This window comes from Pararge aegeria, chromosome 16, assembly GCF_905163445.1.
Source record: "Pararge aegeria chromosome 16, ilParAegt1.1, whole genome shotgun sequence".
Lineage (NCBI taxonomy): Eukaryota > Metazoa > Arthropoda > Insecta > Lepidoptera > Nymphalidae > Pararge > Pararge aegeria.
Window position 1 is genome coordinate 161403 of NC_053195.1, and position 8388 is coordinate 169790.

Genomic DNA, 8388 nt, shown 5'->3' on the forward strand with positions numbered 1-8388 from the left:
TGGAAAAACTCGAGCTGTCGGACCTACTACAATACGTTACAGATTTGCTGTACCTACGACACACCGGCCACAGACAAATACTCTACGATCAAGAGATGACTGCTAGCATAGTTAGCAATGGCACGTACTTTGATTAAATACATATATTATACTAGCGGACCCCAACGCCATCTGTCGGGCTGATTTTTGAATCTAAACCATCCAGGGTGCCACCCAAACGCATACCGAAAAATTCATTCAAAACGGTCCGGCCGTTTAGGAGGAGTTCAGTGACATACACACGCACACAAGAAATATATATATAAAGATTATATTTAAAAAAAAAACGACTTTATGTTCCTCCCTTACAAACGCAAATTTCATATTTAAGGATCTTACTCTAATAAACTCTGTATTCTGAGAATAGAAAATTACTCTGGAACTGGGAAGTAAATCCTCATGGCATTGATTTCGTGCGAGATACGACATAGCTGTGACAGTTGGCTCTACTTCTAGCGGCCACATTTCTAGAATGATGCCACATGGCTGTCTGGAGAGTCAAGAGTCGTGCACCCAACCACGGCCAGTTATTCCCAGATCGACTGCTGCCGGTAGTGAAGTAAACACTTGAAATGCTCAAATCTGTGGCGGTCTGTACAGAAGCTTCAGTGGGCAAGTTCTGACTATAGGTAATGGCCGTTTTCCTGTCGACCAATCGAACGGATTAATTTTATTTTCCCCAGAATTTTGGCAATTAGGGTCATCAAAAGACAAGCTTATAAATGAGGTATTCCCAAACATAGCTGACCACAATAACAAATGGTTGAGTAAATAAGCAATTTTGGTGGCTAAGAATAAAGATGTGGATGACACTAACGTTGTTATTCGGAATGCAATCGTTGGTTTAATGCGGAGTGCATTCCCTCAAATCTAGTGAATGTGTTATAAACGATACCGCTAACTATCAAACTGGATTTTGCCCTATTTACAATGTACAATCTTCTCGTGAGGGTTGGCTCTGTAGTCATCATGCTCCCAAATCTAAACCGGCGCAAATTGTGCAATGGAACTCATTTGGTGAAAAGAATACTGATGCTCATTGTGATTCACGCGACGTTACTCGAAGGACAAATTAAAGATGATGAAGTTCTCGTTCCTAGGCTTCCGACTATCCGAAGGCGAGTGTTTGTGGGCTGAATCTAGAAAATGCATGTTATTCTTATGCTCAATAATATTCAAGTACCTACGTTGTTTGTTCACGAGTCGGCAAATCATCCGCTGTATTTCCTCTTGCGCCGTGCAAAAGGAAAAATGTCGTATTTCACAAGGTGCTACGATGAAGAGAAATAACCCAAATGCAACCCGTGTAATACAATACGTAGCTTAATTTAATCATGTCTGCTGACACGCCATTTAAGGACTTTATTTCTGTTGTTAAGTAATTATTTATTACCTAAATAAAATTCTAAATTAGTTTCAACAAATAGGGTTTAAGTACACGACACTCACTGCCGTAGGTACAAAGTTCCCGGTCAACTAGTCAATGAATAAACTTAGTAGCAATAACAACAAAATTGAACTTTACCAGTGTCACCTCTAAAATTCTTGCTAGCGCATATTTCAAATCATTCCGCTTGAATTAAGAATTTCGTTGTCCAGTCCATAAATGAATTGTTGTACAAAAATTCTTTTATTCCGTTTTAGCTGTGAAATCGTCCGACGGTGCGTCTGTCAGAGCTTAAATACATTTGAGTTTCAGGCAAAAAGTGACTAAACAGGTGTTTAACCTAATGTTAGTTGTATGGGGCATTATTGGAAAGCATTTTTTTTTGTTCTAGTTATTTTGGTAGTAATATTTAATGAAAGATTTGAAGGTGCTTTGTGAATAATGTATTTGACTATTACATAGACATTTAATTCCAAGTTTGGAGAGTTGCATTACCTCACACTGAAACAACAACTTATAACATGTATGATAAGTCAGTGTGTAACAGCGGGTTCACACGTGCGATTTTGGTTGAGCAACTGCTGAATCGCGAATGAAGATGAGCACCGACAAATTGAGGCAACAAAAAAAGATTCAATTAAAGATCAACACCTATTAACGTTTGTTGATTCAAGTCTGTTGTTGAAAGCGATTCGCCTCTTATTTCAACGTTCAATTCACCTCGTCTGAACCTGTCAACGTTCAATTCACCTCGTCTGAACCTGTCAACGTTCAATTCACCTCGTCTGAACCTGTCAACGTTCAATTCACCTCGTCTGAACCTGTCAACGTTCAATTCACCTCGTCTGAACCTGTCAACGTTCAATTCACCTCGTCTGAACCTGTCAACGTTCAATTCACCTCGTCTGAACCTGTCAACGTTCAATTCACCTCGTCTGAACCTGTCAACGTTCAATTCACCTCGTCTGAACCTGTCAACGTTCAATTCACCTCGTCTGAACCTGTCAACGTTCAATTCGCCTCGTCAGAACCTTTCAACGGTCAATTCGCATCGTCTGAACTTGACAATGTTCAATTCGCCTTCAATTCTGAATGGTTTAGACCAAGCAAACCCCTTTGTTTTTTTAATGCGACTAAAAATGCCATCGTAAGTAACAATTTTGAATCAATTTGAATTGAACCATGAGAAAGTGTTCATTAAAATTCGTTTCAATTTTGTAAGGAACAAATGCTGGTCAACTTAAATCTAACCGTGTAAACCCGCTATAAATGTAATAAATGATCAAATGCGTCACTACCTACGCACATTATACATACGACTAAGTACCTACGTGTCCCAGCGTATGTAAATACTTACATAATAATACACAACTAATTAGGGCTTCGTTAAATTAAACCAAGTTTAGTAACTCTTTTGTTTCATCCATCGCCAACCTCTGCTCAGCAGTGGCGGGGCCTCGAGAGCCCTTAGGGCGCCGCAGACGGAGCATGCCTGCGCCAGGCGGGCCCACACGTTTCTAATTAGTGAACCGTAGATAGGTACCTGCCTTTTGACATATAATAACTCATTATGACAAAATATCTGAGCTCGACTCGGATATCCAGAATGTTGAATGCAGACCGCAAGAGTAACAGGCCAATTTCCACAGCTTAGAAGACGTGAACATATTTTTGCACATATATTATATAGTTCACGTATATTTATGTTTACCTACGTATCAAAATGAGGCTAATGTCGAAGAGTTTGGGGTTTTGAACGCAAACATCGCAAGAACTTAGTTGAGGTTAACCTAAACTCGGCTAAACATGTTCGCGATGTCAATATAGGTAGATACGCATAAAAATCGAGATGGGTTAATAAAGGCTGGCATTCCTTCTTGTTAGCGTTTCAAAAATCATTAGATAAACCCAAGGGAACATAAAACGACAGTTCGCGCTTGGAACTTGAAACAGTCAAGATCAGTGGGTTAAGGTGATAACGTAACTTCGCGATGTCGTCACCTACGGACACGGCGTGAAACCGAAAACCGGATCATGCTATTTCTTGTTTAATTAATTATCGAAATATCGTAACATCGCCTTATTTAAACTCTGCAGATCCACTATAGGTCAACTGTATTTTTTATAGTAATCCATCCCTTATTTCACGCGTTTTAAAAACTCTGAGCACTGAATTAATGAATACACTTTTATTCTACACCACAGAGATGTACACGCACAGAGCAAGTAAAATTGACGCTACACAGTAGCCTTATAGCCACAGGCAACCAAACTATTCCTTCCCTCCGGACTCCTGTGCCATGCAGACGTGTTTTATTAACTTTGTAAATCGGAATAAGTTTTAATCAATTTTAAGTCAACTTTTTATATGGAATAATTATTGCTAAAAATTAGGACAGCATAAATGTATGGAAGATGAATCAAGAAACTATGAAAAGAACATAAGAGCTGTAGGTAGATGCATAGTACAAAGGTACAAAGTACTACTACAGATTGAATGGGTAGGCCTGTATAAGTAAGCAACTGCTGGACACGGCGGTCTCGTGGAGGGGTTTCCTCGGTCGTCGGTCACAGCTCGTGCACGCGTGCTGTGTCTCGCGGGTCTCCGGGACTTGCGCGGTTTCGCTACCCCAACCACTCGCACGCAACCACCACACTCCAACTTAGGAAAAAGAAGTATTTTATTAAATTAATAAGTATCCAAAATAAAGTTAAAGTGTGTTACGTACCTTTTACTAAGAAACCCTGATACTACACAATCCATACCTCTATTATTCGCAATCGAACAACCTACGTAGGAAGTCTGGAAACTATTCCGTGGGAAAACAAATTTAACAAATTCGCGGGCGAAAACTAGTTGATAATGATGTGTTTATAGTTAGGTGACGACATTATTTAAATACAATAGTGAAAATCGTTATCTGACTGACTGCGCAGTTAGGAGCTACTTCAGCACGCGGCGGTCAGTAATATCGTACATCTTGACTTTCATACGACCTCGCACCTATGCGATATACATAGCGAGGAATGTAGGTAGGTACTATGAGATTAATTTTACTGACGAAGGAATTGAATGGAATATTTATTTACAATTAAATAATATTATAACAATAAAATAATATTAAAAAAAAATTAAGTGTAATCCAAATTGGTCAAAAATATAATCTAATAGGATGAATAAATAATACATTTAAAGAAATAGTTCACTGAAGCATTCACGCGCAGATCCATTCTCGATATCCGGTGATGGAGAAGGCAGAGGTCCTTTTGTAGATAAGATTTGTGTCCGAGCCTGCGATTCCCTGCAATGCGCGGTACCAGGTATCGCCAACGTTTCCAAAGAAGTCTTATGACTACGGTGGCCCTTGCCTCCATGGTCTGTTAATATAATACCTACCTAACTAAGAAACATAAAATAAGCCTGCTCTGAAGTTATAAGTATACGCAGTCTGAGAGCACCAGCAAAGCCTTATTCCACGTCCCTTCGGCCTTGAGCTAAATATCGAAGTTAGCGAGATTCTCTATTTGTTGATCTTTGTATACACGGAGAGCTTGAGGTTATAAAGCTTTTATGTGTTCAATGCAAAACAAGCTTTAGTAGGGTACTAACAGTCTAGTAGAAAAAAAGAGATAAGGTCTTACTTTCATAGCAGGTAATAGGTATCAGTGCTAATGAATATGTTGCACGTAATTTGGTCGTGCTGCCCAGATGATAGTCTCGGCATAAAATCGACCGGACGGATCAGAGCAGTGCGCGGTGCACGGCAGGTGCTCAAGATTGATGCGTGTTGTAGTCATTGGTTGTTGAATGGTGAGGTCATCTCGTCCGCGTAAGGTCGTCGATATCACTAAATTCTTCCACTCATAGTCTTATGATATCGTTTTTATTGAGTTTTGATGCAAACGCCGATAGTTCGCGTATCCGGTGGACCCGAGCGGGGCAGCGAGCGTTGGAACAGAGTAATCCGTAACACGGGACCGAAGATGAATTGAAATGACGCCGTAAATAACCCATTCTTGTGAGAATAACCATAATAGCTAAAAGCGTGACGCAAATTACCAAATCGACTAACCATCATCTAATAAAACCAAGCTCCGATACTAACACGCTGGAGATATATAGAAATGGAGATGCAAGTTTAAGCACAGAACCTCTCTGCCGCAATTTCAGTATTTAATAGTAGAAGTCTTGCTCTGTCTATAGCGGTTTTCCACTTACCATCAATGTCATCATCAATGTAAAATAAATCAGTTGGGTCATCTGTTTGGCCGTAAACGATTAAAAAGCACGGGTGAGAAGTATTGCTCTAACTTGGTCGCTTCTTGCTCTCTTCGGTGATAACAAAAAGAATACCGGCTAAGTTTGTTGTGCGCTTCTTCTTAGGGCGCGTTTGGAACCCTCGTAGCATTAGTTTAAAGTTTACGAATGTATTTAACGACATCACTACTCACTACTTTGTACACATTTTGTATGTAAAGAACGCATCAAAAGTGCCGTATAATATGAGCCTGTTTGAATAAAGAGCTATTTGAGTATGACTTTCAATTATGAGTGTAAAAAAATCACAGACATATCAAAGGAACTTCAAAGCGTAGACAACCATATTGACTCAACCAACCAACTAGATACATAATAATAATTAGGTAAGTTTTATTGTACTTCTTATATAGCGGATAGCTTCTTATAGAGCGGCAACTCACTCTGAGTTGCAAAGATAGGTGCTATTTCTGAAACCTTCGGTAATCCGCTCGACAATAAAGACAAGTGATATTCAGTGATGTATTTTATAAGTTTGAATGTGGCAGAGTCTAAACTTGATTGGTCCCCGGTAGGTTTGCGGGACTGTATTCATTACGCACTAAATCCATGCTTGGAAGCATGTTTTTACCTAGAATAAAATTCCAATCTCTCGACAATCGCTGGACCTGATGACAAGTCTGCGACTAGTAGGTTTTGCAAGCTGCGTACAGTGGTCCAGGCTTGCTTAGGTACCTACTGACCATAGCTGCGTGCTGGAGCTCGCTTGGTCCGCTCACCGGTGGGGCAGTCCGAGCTAAAGCTAATGAAATTAGCGCACCAGTGTGTACCCAAAGACTTGTTAAGGAGTCTATTATGGTCGTTATAGTCATCGACAGATTGGCTCTAAATGATTGAATATGATAAGTACTTCAATTTAGAAAAACAAGTTTAAACATGTCAAACTCGAGTGAGTTTGACGGAAGCGCAGAATATATTATATATAATATTAGGTACTGACTACTGACGGAGGTCCTAGTTTTTGTTAGGGATTTGGTCAGAGATGCGATGCGATGTGTAGATGAAACGTGAATTGAGCCATATAGATTGCAGTTTAATTTTAATTCAATTACCTATTAGGCACTAAAATCTTTTGAACATTACATTTATTTTTTTAATTGCGGCATAAACCTACTTACCGGTTTATAAAGATTAATTCAATGATATGAACTCGTTCGCTTATGTGTACCGGTAACAATTATCATATCAATTCCATAGAAACTTTAAAATATTTCAATTGTCATGTTGCAGCCAGAAATAGTTTAAGTGCTTAGGCTGTGTGTGTGTGTGATTAAAACAATGTGAGATATGGTAGTGGTTCCGAACTTTGTCCGCGAAAAGCTGCTAAGTAGGTATATTTCTCTCATACAAACTTTCATGCGCTAAGCTCCTCAATATAACCCACTGAGTTGCGGTACCCGTCCGCGCTTAAACAAATTATAATTATTCATTTGCGTTTCCTTATATCCTTCCCCAAAAATTGGGAAATAAAAGGATTTTTCAAATCTACCTACCGACAAACTTTTAGAGATCTTATTATTATGTAGGTACCTAAATCGAGATATGGCCTTATAAACCTATTTAAAATAAGAAAAGCTAGTCTCCAATTAGCAAAAATCCCATACGTCTATTAATATCACATACCTACCTATTACGTTCGGATCAACCACTTGGACGATCTTCATGACGCATATGCTACCACCTCACATGGTACTTATTTTTTCAGGAATAGAACCCGGGTATCGTTACCGCGGGAGTTAAAGAAAATTTCCTTTGTTACTCATGAAAGTTTCATTTGCACCTTTTCATAGTTAAACAAATCTTAGCGACATTTTGCATGGAGACAGCTTGCATCCCGAAGACCGATTCTCGCCAATTTTTTAAATAACTGGAACAAACAAGGACTAAGTCGTGGGATACAACTAGTATATTTTAAGTAGCTGAGTAAATAAGGAAGGAAACGAGTAAACTGCAAGGGCACGGAAATTACGAATAGCTACCTACAGTCCACAGACCGCGATAAACTGTTTACCAACGATTGGCGGTGGGATGTCAAATGCGCGCTTAGTTTTTGACAACTGTGTTGTAAGTGATAATTATAACAACAAACATACTTGCCTTCTTAGAGGAGCTCTCCTTGAAAGACAAAAATACATTATGGTTGGTTGGAAATGTTCTTATTTTAACCTGACTCTATTTTTCGCATGTACTTGAAGTCAAACCTTTCTATCACTTTGGATACGTCAAATTTTTACCTATTATCTATTAGTGAGAAGCGACATTCGAAAACCAACATCCATCATCAACCATCTACAAGCAACATTCGAAAACCTGAAACTAAAGCGAGAGGGGTTTTCTACCGTTTTCGTAATCTTCTAAATTTAATTCATAAAATAGGACATTAATTCCATAAGCTCAGGTACGATTTTGAACTTTTAAAAAACCTCAAAGATGTCATGCGATTCTTTATTGCAAATTAAGTAGAATGCGCAATTCTATCTGATATTGTTATAATCATAAGTAGTTCCATCTGATATCGGTGGCTAGGTTCTCCTCTAAGACTCCGAATATTATTAAAAAATTTGACCAGGGTCTGCCCCTACGGCTAGCTCAGACGACACTACACCAAATTTTATTTAAATCCGTTATTACATGATGCCCATAG